We start from the raw sequence: 14,175 nt of genomic DNA on the forward strand, positions 1-14,175 counted from the left end.
AAACACGGCCATATGAAATTAACACAAGTGCGTATGCCACAGCTTTGCATGTCAGAAGTGATGTGCACACAACCCTGCTGGTGTATTTACATGCACATGGCCCTCGAAAGTGGATTTGGATTGGGGGGGGGGGGGGGTGCTGCAGTTAGGTGCGCCACTAATTTGACAAGAGCATATGAAAAAAGGTTACATACAATATTTGAAAATAATAAAACTTACAATATTTCATTCATACATTCATTCATACAATATTTCATTCGGCCAAAATAACTCGGGCGAATATCGGTCATTTTAGGTGACTGGGCATGGACGTCGGGCCTCTGAAAATGCATACCGCCCTCCAAAAGCATGTTATTGTCGGTGTAATGACATCAGTGGTGGGCACACTTCCGATAACAGATAATTATCGAACATAATGTTTTCATTATCCGATTATCTTTTTAGATAACTTTAAAAACCATTAACGGACCAATTATCTTCCGATTAATGTCTGTCCGATAACTTTTAGACCAATAAACAAAGTAAACAACGATAAGCATTTTTAAAACTTAAAAAAGTTCAGCACCTATCTGTTAAAAGTTTTATAACAGATGGACAGTTATAGTCTCTACTAACAGAAGAGAACTGCTTCTATGAAAAGCATCTCTATCCTCTGTAGACAAAGGAGAAACGACCAAAAAAAAACCCAAAACATTTTCTTTAACACCATAGTGATATGCTGGCAATATCACCTAAGTCATCCAGAGGCATACATTTTTAATTTATGGTTCAAATTTTAACCATACTAATTTTGGACAAGTTATTTAAAATTACTGTCATGTCTGAAGTTTTATGAAGTGAAAATATCAGATATATGTTTTAGTTTTAAAGTAATGTGCTAATTTTTAAGGTTTTGTGAGCACATGCCGTGCCCAATGCATTATGGGTAGGATGATGTAATCTCAGTACATTCACGACAGGACAAACGCATTTCAGACACTCTGTTCAGGCTCCACGGACAACAGCATTAAACTCTAGTGCCTAAAACTCTCGTGAATATATTCTCTGGGTTTATAGACATTGTTATTGTATTTGCATTTGTTAAATTCCACACATTTTAAATGTAGCAGACAGGGATTATCTGGAATTTTGTTTTCAAGGTCTCTACTGCCGTCTACTGGCAAGTAGTGTTCATGACAGTATTCGCCCTAAGTACTAAGCGTCCGTTTATATCAGATGATTGTCAAATCAACTTTTTGGCTTTGCAAATGCCTTTTTTTTTTTTTTTTTTTTTACAAATGAAGTTTAAAAACAAAACAAAACAACAGCAAAAAAAAAAAATAATAAAATAAAATAACATTACAAGACAGCTCTACAGTGTTTGCACATGCACAGTGCGAGCGGTTTGATGCTTGTAGCTTTTCAGCAGCAGGATACCCTCACAACGGCCGACCAGAATAATATCAAACAGGTTTGATTTTCGTTGGACCATACGATTGGCGATCAGGAGGTGGTCCTGAGATGTTAAACGCAGCTTGTTACTCCATGTACACTACACGATGCAGGACGCGACATTAACCTGAAACTCGGTCCAAAAAATTCCTGCATGAAAAATCATCTTGCACAGTGTAAAGCACGTTTTACAACATTATAAAACGTGCGCACATTCTCTCCACATGCAAAACATTTTGCGATGACACTTCCAGGGCTTCATAAAAATGCATGTTTTTACAAATAAAAAAATAGAATATTTTACAAAAGGACATTTATCTGTAAACACCAACACATAACAGACGTCACATTAACGTGTTGGTTTACATAATGAATGACTGAACCAATCAGTGTTTAGCAGAGGCACTTTTACCCAGAATCCTTTGCCTGTATTTGCTACAAAACCTCAGAATTAGTGCATTATTCAACATTAAAAGATATACGAGGTCTGTCAATAAAGCAACGGTCCTTTTTATTTTTTTTCAAAAACTATATGGATTTCATTCATATGTTTTTACGTCAGACATGCTTGAACCCTCGTGCGCATGCGTGAGTTTTTCCACGCCTGTCGGTGACGTCATTCGCCTGTGAGCACTCCTTGTGGGAGGAGTCGTCCAGCCCCTCGTCGGAATTCCTTTGTCTGAGAAGTTGCTGAGAGACTGGCGCGTTGTTTGATCAAAATTTTTTCTAAACCTGTGAGACACATCGAAGTGGACACGGTTCGAAAAATTAAGCTGGTTTTCAGTGAAAATTTTAACGGCTGATGAGAGATTTTGAGGTGATTCTGTCGCTTTAAGGACTTCCCACGGTGCGAGACGTCGCTCAGCGCTCTCAGCCGCCGTCGTCAGCCTGTTCAAGCTGAAAACCTCCACATTTCAGGCTCTATTGATCCAGGACGTCGTGAGAGAACAGAGAAGTTTCAGAAGAAGTCGGTCTCAGCATTTTATCCGGATATTCCACTGTTAAAGGAGATTTTTTTTAATGAAAGACGTGCGGACGGGTCTGCGCGTCGTAAAACATATTCATAAAAACATATGAATGAAATCCATATAGTTTTTGAAAAAAATAAAAAGGACCGTTACTTTATTGACAGCCCTCGTATGCTATATTTTAACTTTGTACAAATGACAGAATTGACATTAATGGAGTTATTCTATCGGTATTAATGTTATTTATAAATCAAAACCATAAGTCAGTATGAATTTATTTTTCAAGACCTCTGCCTGACCGGAGCATTGAAATTGATAGAGAGCTGGCTTTATGGTTGCTCTCAGAGTGCCTTTGTGCTGGGAGTTCTGTAATAAATAAGAGCTTCCAGCAGGGGCAGAATGTTCAAAGAAAAAAGTGTGGTCTCATTGTTTGGGTCTGTTGTGTGATCTTTAATATTAGTAGAAGCTAGTGTGGCATTAAAACTTAAATTGGTTTTATTAGTAGTTGTAAATGTACCAGAAACAATATTGGAAATTATCTGTTATTGGTTATCTGTAACTTCCGATATATTTTTGGGTGGTTTGTTTTATCTTTATCGAAGATAACTTTTCAGTTATCTGATTATCTTTTATCAAAGTTAATTTTTGGTTATCTGTGCCCACTACTTAATGACATTGATACTTTACTTTCAGTTTCTCTCCTGGATGCACTGCTGCATTCAGAAAAGAAGTGCACTGAAGAGGAGAAAGTTTTATTTCCTCAACACACATTCTAGTACTTGAAATTCTACTTGTTTCATAACATTTGTTGTGGAGTGACAATTTTTTACACTTTGTTTATTTAAGAAAAAAAATCCAGACATGACAATATATGGCAAAACATATTTTGTTACTGTTCTATTGTTTCTGTACAAAAAAAATATATTATGATAATAAAATATCTATTTACCTATAAACTTTGCCCAAATTCTGTCCTGGGTTTTAACAAATTGATAATGCAAAAGGGGAAAAAAACACTTAAAGGTCATGAAAATTCACTCAAATTTAGCAATTTGATAATGCATCCACCTTAATTATTAAAAAGTATCAGTACCTGTATCAGCGATACTGGCACTGTATTTATTTGGTATCAGATCGATACAAATTCTGGCAGTATCACACACCACTAATCACCACTATCACACTTCAGTATTCTATCACAGAACAACTACAACATTGATGATAAAAGTTTCATCTTTGTCTTTACGGCTCTTCACAAAGATTTTTTTTAACACTCACAGTTCTGTCTGAATGGCCTCTTTACTGTGAGAAATGCCATGTGTTCAGATTCAGTATCTATTAATTCTCCTGGCCAGATGGTGGTGATAATGCAAGCCGTCACTTTGCCAACCACCATAAAACTGCACAGAAGAGTTGTGGCTAGTTAGCATACTAATACTTTAGTTTGAGATGATAGTACATCCAGAGATGGGTGCGGTGTCTGGTTCTGAAACCCTCCTGTCCTGTGCACCAGCAAAATTTCCTGGATATTCATTTTGTGAATTGTTTTGTAATTTGTGTCGGTAGCGTGGGCCAAAGGCAAACCCCTCTGAGTCTGATCTGCTTGAGGTTTCTTCCTCAGAGGGAGTTTTTCCTTACCACTGTTGCCTGTGTGCTTGCTCTGGGGGGTGGTAAGGTTAGACTATACTTGTGTGAAGCACCTTGAGGCAGCTTTGTTGTGATTTGGTGCAATATAAATGAAAATAAATTGAAATTGAACATTTGTACTGAATGCCATATACGTATGAGCAGTATGCAAAAATTACCCCCAACCCATCTTACCCCAGTGTTGAAACAAACAACACAGAACAAAGTGATCAGATAAGCCGTTTCGGCGTTATTCAGGACCAGAGGAGCGGGTGGACATTTCACACTCCTTTCCGGATAGTGGCAGCAATGCAGTTGTTGGTCTGGCAACCACCATAAAACATCATAAAAGAAGCTCTGTGGCTAGGTAGCATGATAATTCTATAATTCTAATTCCATTTAACTATGAGGGGCATGTGAAAATTTACCCCCTTGTGTTACTCCAGGGTCTACATAGATAACACAGATTAAAAATCAAAGGTATTAGACTGCAATAGTTTTTTTTCCATCAGCATCAGGAGCTCAAAGAGCTTTACAATTATGCCTCACATTCACCAAAGGTGTTGCCATGCAAGGGCAACACCCTTGCATGGCAGGGTGTTGCCTGCAGGGGTGGGCATCTGCCAATGAATGAGTTCATCTGAATCAGCGTGGGAGGGGCTCTCAACATGGCAATACCCAGAAATGGGCTTCATATCTGCTGTTCCAGGTCTCCATAGAAAACCTGTGGGTGATGTCAAGCAGGCTTTTTCCAGTGTATATATGGTCTATGGTTAAAATCCCGATTGATATTTAGTGATGTAAACATCCACATATTTAGCTCCACATTGAATCGGTCCATTCCACTTGGTCACTTCAAATGAAAATTTCTTCTGTTTAATGGCAACAACAAACGGTTTAAATCAGAGTTATTTTTGGTTTGTAGAATAATGTAATTAGCTGGTTAGTTTATGTTCGCTAACATGGTGTTTGCATTATAAATACTGTGCATCCAGAAAGTATTCACAGCATTTCACTTTTTCCACATTTTATGTTACAGCCTTATTCCAAAACAGAGTAAATTCATTTTTTTTCCATCAAAATTCTACTCACAACACCCCACAATGACATGTAAAAAATAAAACATTTTTTGCAAATTTATTAAAAATAAAAATAAAAAACTAAGAAATCACATGTAATTAAATATTCACACCATTTGCTCAGTACTTTGTTGATGCACCTTTGGCAGCAAATACAGACTCAAATCTTCTTGAATATGATGCCACAAGCTTGATGCACCTATCTTTGTGCAGTTTTGCCCATTTTTCTTTGCAGCACCTCTCAAGCTCCATCAGGTTGTATTCGGAGCATCGGTGCACAGCCAAGTTCAGATCTCTCCAGAGATATTCAACCAGATTCAGGTCTGGGCTCTGGCTGGGCCACTCAAGGACATTCACAGAGTTGCCCTGAAGCCACTCCTTTGATATCTTGGCTGTGTGCTTCAGGCCAATGTCCTAATGAAAGATAAACAGTCACCCCAGTCTGAGGTCAAGAGCGTCCTGGAGCAGGTTTTCATCCAGGATGTCTCTGTACATTGCTGCAATCATCTTTCCTTCAATCCTGACTAGTCTCTGAGTTCCTGCCACTGAAAAAACATCTCCACAGCACGATCCTGCCACCATCATGCTTCACTGTAGGGATGGTGCCTGCCCACCCGGAAACTGAACATTCTTTGAATGTTCATTGAATGTTTGCATGAGAACGTTTGCAAACATGGCATGAACACTGGATGAACATCATATGAACAAACAATGGACAGGTAATGTTAGCATTCAAACATTCAATGAACATTCTACAAATGTTCACAAACATGTGAACAGTTGAACCAGAACATTAAATGAACATTTGTAGAATGTTTGAATGCTAACATTACCTGTCCTCATTCTTTGTTCATATGATGTTCGTGCAATGTTCCTGCTCAATATATCTACAATTTTTTTTTGTGATTTTTCCTATTGAGAACTAAAAATGACATAAAACAAACTTTATAAATGTTTTAAAATTCAACAGGTTTTATTCAAATAGTAACTTGCAATGTATTCATGGAATTCACATATAAAATCAATAATGCAGAAACTTTTGAAATCACTTACAGATTTAATGATGGAATTCATCTTTACAGAATTAAACATCATGCTCAAAAATAAAGCACATAAAATGAAAAATTTTCAACTTTACAGAAGATTTCTTACATGGCATACCACCGACACTACTCCAAAAGATGTTCAGACAAAAGAATAAATCTTTGAGAAATAATAATGAAACCTAAAAAAAAAATCATATATTGATCTACAACCAACTACACATTTTAGGAGCAAAAATAAATTCAGCTTTCATCTACATACAGTTAATAATACTTTGATATTTAAGAGCAAAACTGGACAGTTTTACAACAAACATTACTCTCAATAAATTCCCTGAGAAAATTCTTATGAAAAAATATTAATATAGAGTTTTTAATCACAGATTTGAAGACTCAGTATGACATTAGTCAGATACGACAATGCAACTTGCTGAACACACATTTTTAAGAGCGAAACTGAACAGTTTTAACACAAACACATTACAATAAAATTTCCTGAGGAAATTCATGATAAAAAATATACAAAAATAATAAAAAATTATTACCAGAGAAAAAGTTTCTCCGGAAGTAAAATTAAATTTTATCAAAAATATTCCATGTACAAGGCAAATTACATGCTGCTGCTAATCTGCTCATAAGCTTTGATATTATGAAATATAAACACAATGCTAAAATACCCTCAGCCATATGAGGATTGTCTTCTTAATAATTACTTAATTGGTATCGCAGTGCAAAGTGTGTGTGTGTATATGTATGTATATATATATATATATATATATATATATATATATATACACATGCCCTTTATTGTGTTATCTGTGTATCTCTAATATATTCGCCTCTGTATGTTTATATTGGTGTTGTAGGATAAACTCAATGACATTTTAATGGCATCCAAAGGAGATCATGCGTGTGCACATGCATGAGCTTCTGAAAAATGTGGAAGTTACCATCTACTGCAGGATGTGTGCACGCTGATGTCTGCGAGATGTCTTGTGTTATCAGGTTGTGAAAACAGCGTTTCTGTTTTCGAAGTGTTATTCAGTAGCTTTTACATAATATATGATAGATATGTTAGATTTACACAGAAATTAATCTGTTTCGTAGCAGATTCTGCCATGTTACATTAGCAGCCAGAGACCAGACGTCACGGTGCCTCTCTACTGTGACTGGGTGTCACACCCCCCGCCAAAAAGACAGATTTGCAAGATTGTTAGTTTCTCAAACCTGTAATCTGGGTCAGGAAGAAGTTCAGGATGGTCCCGTCTATACTTCTGCTTGGACAGGACATCTTCGGATTATGGCACAATTGTAGAAATGATGAGTGACGTGATATTTATTGCAGCCTCCATAACAACTCTGTAAATTTGTGGCACGTCCCTGGCAAGGCTGCCGTTGACGGTTCCTGACTTGCCCTGACTGCTGAAGCACTGCCAAAGATAAACGGGAGCCGTAGCGTACAAGCAGCCCCTGACAATGCTTGTTACCATATTCTTCCCTTGTTCCATTCCAGGGGTGGATGCAGTCAAGACATTGATTAGGGCATTCCTCTGGTGCCAGGTTCCCTTGTCCTCACCATCAAGTCTGTCATTAGCACTCTTGAGCTGCAAGTTGAACATTTCCATTGTTAGTCATAAGCAATTATATATACTTTCCTGTTCAGATACTGTATAATTTGAGCGGCATGGTCATAACTGGTATTCAACTCAACTCCTTATTGGACAGACCCTCTATTTTTAACAAGCTGTTTATTTGCTCGCAGAATTTTTCTCAGGTTAGTTATCAGCGAGGTATACCATACAGGTGAAAGCAGATCAGACAAAAATGATTAATCCTCTGTACCCAACGCTATTTGTGTAAAGGGCCTTTTACACCGCATGCTTTGGAAGTGTCAGAGGCATCAGAAATCGGTCTAAAAAGCATTATTTTCAATGAAACACGTAGCTTTTTACAGGCGTTAGAAGTGTCGCGTCAAAAGCTGAGCTAAACAGATGCTTCTGCCAGGAGTGTGCACATTCCTGCTTGTCAACAGAATGACATTCAAAGTTCAACCCAATCGAACTTTTGGCGCTCTGAACTGTGACAAAGCTTCGCACTGTCCAATAGAAACGTGTTGGGTCCAAACATGGAAGACTCCTGGCAGAAACCACTGATCTCTACAAAACAGAGACGTGTCACAGGACTGCTCATTTATACAGAGCAGTTTTCTGAAGAAAAATCCTTGCAAATGTTTAACCCCAAAATTAATTTGATTGTGAAATCAAATTGCTATATTAAAGCTTTTTCTTGGTTCATCGACACATATACAACATGGCGATCATTCAGCTTTCCTCTGGGGGAAAAAAAAAAAAAAAAAAATCAGAGTGAAAATCTCAGCCCCCCTGCTGCATGCGTCACGTCAGGGCATAAGGAGGCGTTGACAGAACGTGACTGACGACACATTGGGAGTTGTTGCCTGACGCGTATAAAGCATGCAATATGAAAGGCCTTTAGTTGCTAGTTTCCATAAATGTCTATAATACACTGTGTAAAAAAAAAAAAAAAGGCAAAACTTTATTGAAGTGAAGAGGACCTAACAAACAGAAAACACATTAACTCACTTCTTTGAGTGACTTTACTGGAAGCCCCATTACGTCCAGGCACTGCTTGTAATTGGTTCAAGCCCACACTTCTGGTTTAGCTGGCCAACCTTCGGATAATCGTGTCAGCAGCGTCCACATTGTTCTCTCTCCTGGTATGTCTGGGAACCGACACTTTCAGGGATGGTCCAAGGATGTAGTGCATCAACTTTGTCATTCAGCTGTTCGATACTGTGAATGATGTCATTCTGCTTCTCCTGGAACACAAAATGTATATAGATCCACATGTTACAACCTTAATACAGAAGTTCTCACTTTACATTAAATCCTATGCTTCACAAATGATTAAACCAATGCTGTTGACCTTTCATCATGAGCATGGACAAATCTGTGAATGAACTGAGTGATGAAAGTGAGCTATGGGTAAAAAAAAACAAAACAAACTTGAAAGATCTTGACAAGGCCCTGGCGGGGTCTGGTGGTTGTCCCCCAGAAATATGTGAAATCTCAAATGCATTCTGGTGCTTACTCAGGTCTATTCCAAAAGAATCTCCAAAAATTAATTTTTTTGTTGGCACAGGTCAGTTTTTCCACCCCAGATAAGGTGGTAAACCTCAGTAGTACAACATAGAAGTCCTCCTGGTACCATAGACAGTATGCACACACTATGCAAATGAAACATTATGCAAGGGACACAGAATTTTTTATATAAGAAATTCTGAAACTTTATATTAGCAATAAATAAATAAATGTTTATTGAGTAACAGGGCCTGTAAATTATTTCTTTAAGGAAGGAAAGTTAGCATGTACAACTTCATTACTGACAGATTTTACTCTATTTTCAAATTATATCCCAAATAGAACAGAGTATTTCTTGCCAGAAATGTTTGAATATTTTGCTTGCTGAACATGAATTTTAGAATCTACTGGCACAAGACACTATACAATCTTATTTAACCATTATAGTACAAACCTCAGGATAATCGGGCTGATGTGAATCAACTGCAGGCACACACTCAACCCACTGATCAGATGGAGGATTCACTGATTCAGCAACTCTTATGGCAGCCGGCGTGGTTGCTGTTGGGGGGAAACAAGCATCCAAAAATATTATCACAAGCTTATCTTCATAAAGTCTCTTTCTGGGCACTGACATGACTTAAACTTCAAATGCGTCAACACCTAATAAAAGAGAGTATATATTTTAGTCAGTCCCAGTCGACGAGCGTTCAGCGTTAGTCTCCTCTTCTGCTCTCAGTGGTCTCTTAATCACAGTATAGAGACTGAACAAGCAAATTAACTTGTGGAACACAAACTTCTATTTGCTAAAACAGAAGAGTTGAGTGCTGCAACTCAACTAAGTCTTCTTCTTCTGCTCTGTTAAACAGCTGGTTTTAACCCAACTCGGTGCACTACTGCCAGCAACTGGTTCGTGAGCAGCACTGCAAGCAACTGTGAAGCAGCAAGCATATTGTTAACAAAATAATAGTAAATAGATTTATGTACACAAACTACTTTAAATAAAATTAATTCATTTGAATTGTATCCTCTGATAATGTTGGTCAAACGTGTTTTAAAATAAAGCACTATAGTGTTTCAGACGTTCTGACCCAATTATTACAGTAGTTTGTGAGACAGCATTTCTCTGAGCTGATAAACCTGCTCTGGCTTTACCTTTAACCACGAAGGAACCAAACACTTATGCTAGAAATTTGTTAACTTAATTGGCAATACTTGAATGTATAATGTGATTACAGGAAATTATACACAATGATCACTGATGCTTTTTTATTTTATTTTTTTTTTTTTTTACCAGAATGAGTATGTTGCATTTTACATACAGAAATGATTGTATCCAGGTCTTACAATTATATTGTGTACAATGTACATGTTTTACCCTGGATAATTATAATATCATGCCTCACTGCAAACATGAATTAAGCAGCTGATATTAAAGGAATCAGAAAGCAAGAAATATGTTGTAACAATTATGTGGTAACAGTTTCCACCAAACACTGTTCGACTGTGACATGAAGTCATCCTCAAATGAGGCCTGAGCGAAACACTAAACCCTGGACAAATGTTCATTCTGGAAATGTGAAATCGAGTTGATTTCTGCCACTGTAACGTGTGTGACTGTTATATTCATCTCATGTTCAAACATGTTTGAACTGCAAGTTGTGAAGTGACCAGTAAAAAATATTATTTGTCTGAGCTGTTTTATTTAAATGTCAAAGCTTCCTGCTCATGCATGTTGAAAACATTATTTTGTAAATCAATTTTTTTTTAACTTTAATGTTTTTTTTTTCCTTATTTTCAAAAATGCTAAAGATAGGGTTTTTTGTTTTGTTTTGTTTTGTTTTGTTAATTTGGCAAAATGTATGTAACTCAGGTCTGTGGGACGTCTGGATAATAAGCTGCCATTGCAATCTGTTTCCATAAAAAACATATTTTGGTAGCTGACAATCACAGTCTGTAGTGATGTAAATTATTTTGCAAAAATTAATATTCCAATTAACAGAGTGCATGTTTATGCAAGTTGCACCAAGACATGTTTCGGAGTTAGCTCTGTCAGTTTATTACAGTAATCTTGAAATTATACAGTATATTCAGTAGGCCTGAATAAATCATAAATCGACAAATTCTTGGTTACCATGGTAGAGTGCTTAAATTATTTCCTATTGTTCATTCTACCTATGTTTGCACACTTAATTTAAATGAAGTCCAACATTAACTTTCTGTATGCTGTAAATTATATTTAATGTTTTCCTATAATGTGAAATTTTACACACACACACACACATACACACACACACACACATATATATATATATATATATATATATATATATATATACACTTTTATTTAGAGGCAACCTTTAAACATACAACATGAACATTATGTGAATGTTGAACATTAAGCATACATTCTATGAACATTTGATTGATTTTTGCAAATGTTTCCTTACATGTTTGTCTAATGTTTGCTTCCATGCCCCGTCATCGGATTTTCATTGTCTGGAAATGGCGGAATGATTTCCTCCGTGTCGGCGTGTCAGAGGACAAGTTTGGACATGTCTATCTCGGCTTTCGATGCTTACCAGTCCAGTAAGTATCAGTGAAATTATGGAGAGCTGGACATGTCCAAACTTGTCCTCTGACACGCCGAAACGGAGGTGTTCCTTTGTCTCGCTTCCAAAGCGAATCAGTCGTGACGCGCGAAGCCTCCGCGCGGCTTTCCATGACAAAATCGCTTGTTAAAAGTGAAATCTGCCGGAAAATGGCTGATGTCCAGCTCTTGTGATAACCAGAGAAAGAGCACATGATGGTCTCGTATCCACAGAGCCATCAGCTCAGAAATGGTTCGGTGGCTTGTGCCGTGTCGTCGCAGCTCGGAGCGCGGCACGCCGAGCGTCCTTAAAGGGGTCCTTAAAGCTGTACTACCAGACCTTATTCTCTGTGAAGCCCGTAAAATTTTCACCGAAAGCCAGATACATTTTTCGAATAGTTTCCAGGTGCCAGTCTCTAACAGCTTCTGAAAAAATTCTGATGGAAAAAACCCCCAAATCATTCCGCCATTTCCAGACAATGAAAATCCGACGACGGGGCGGGACCACTCCTTCCACAAGGCGTGCTCACAGGCAAATGACATCACCGACAGGCGTGGAAAAACTCACGCATGCGCACAAGGGTTCAAGCTTGTCTGACGTGAAAACATATGAATCAAATCCATATAGTTTAAAAAAATAAATAAAAAGGTACGATACTTTATGGACAGACCTCGTATATAGAAATGCTCACTGTACCACCACAATGCCAACACTGAGAGCCTGACCAAAGAGGGCAAGAAGGAGAAATAATCAACTTTAAAATGACTGAAATCATATCTCTTATTTTTCTGACCTTATTTTTCCAAGCATGTATTTTTCAGCTTGAAACTGCACATCATAGGTACTGTCTACAGATAGTAGATAGTACCGCACGCAGTAAGAAGATCACAGACAGTATATCCACACACACACACGGATGCAAATGGAAACAGGATTTTAAACACAAAATTTGGAAACACAATTCCTGACAACAAAAACTGGGTTTGCAATCCCAGGCATATAGTAAATCCCATGAGCATGTGCGACTCCCGTGCTTCAGTGCATCTCCTATATTATGGAAGCGCCTTAGGTCCTGGGTGGCAAACAGTCAGGCAGACAAGCGGTAAATCCCCATATCTCTAAATTTACCATCTGTCTGCCACAGCCAGGTGACGTTAGGCTGTCCCATTGGCCTTCTCCAGCCACTTGGGTCCTCAGCACTCAGAAATTCATGTGCTGGACCATGGCTAGATAAACTCACAAAAGCCCTTATCACACCGGGGCTGCTTCGAGTTGCTTCGTGTGGCGTCATGATGACACAGGAATGTCTGCGTCGCGTGTGCGCAGCAGCGGGGGGAGAGGAGGTGAGGACGCAGTCTGCAGGTCCTCTGCACACAGAAATCAGAGTGCACAGTTTGGCTGCAGCCACACTGTCCAGCCCACAGACAGACTCCAAATTGTGAACGACCTCAAACATGGCTGGCACAACACTTTTATACCATACACTGTGGGCGTTACAGTGGGTGTGTTTTAGTCTCACAATCTTAATCTTACTGGAGACACTTCCAAACAAATATCAAAAGCAAATACTTGATAACTAACATAAAATGAGGAATTAGCACAGATATTATCTAACAGTACCATCCACGTCACAACCAAACAGTAAGACAAGCAGCATCAGGATCCTAAAAGGGTCTATACATATACAACCCCAATTCCAATGAAGTTGGGATGTTGCGTAAAATGTAAATAAAAACAGAATGCAATGATTTGCAAATCCTCTTCAACTTATATTCAATTGAATACACCACAAAGACAAAATATTTAATGTTCAAAGTGCTAAATTTATTTTTTTGTGCAAATATTTGCTCATTCTGAAATGGATGCCTGCAACACATTTCAAAAAAGCTGGGACAGTGATATGTTTACCAGTGTGTTACATCACCTTTCCTTCTAACAACACTCAATAAGCATTTTGGAACTGAGGACACTAATTATTGAAGCTTTGTAGGTGGCATTCTTTCCCATTCTTGTTTGATGTACGACTTCAGTTGTTCAACAGTCCGGGATCTCCATTGTTGTATTTTGCACTTCATAATGTGCCACACATTTTCAATGGGCGACAGGTCTGGACTGCAGGCAGGCCAGTTTAGTACCTGCACTCTTTTACTATGAAGCCACGCTGTTGTAACACATGCAGAATATGGCTTGGCATTGTCTTGTTGAAATAAGCAGGCACGTCGCTGAAAAAGACATTGTTTGGATGGCAGCATGTGTCGCTCCAAAACCTGGATGTACCTATAGTGCCATCACAGTAAGTTGCCCATGCCATGGGCACTAACGCACCCCATACCATCACA

Source organism: Thalassophryne amazonica, chromosome 4, assembly GCF_902500255.1.
Source record: "Thalassophryne amazonica chromosome 4, fThaAma1.1, whole genome shotgun sequence".
Classification (NCBI taxonomy): domain Eukaryota; kingdom Metazoa; phylum Chordata; class Actinopteri; order Batrachoidiformes; family Batrachoididae; genus Thalassophryne; species Thalassophryne amazonica.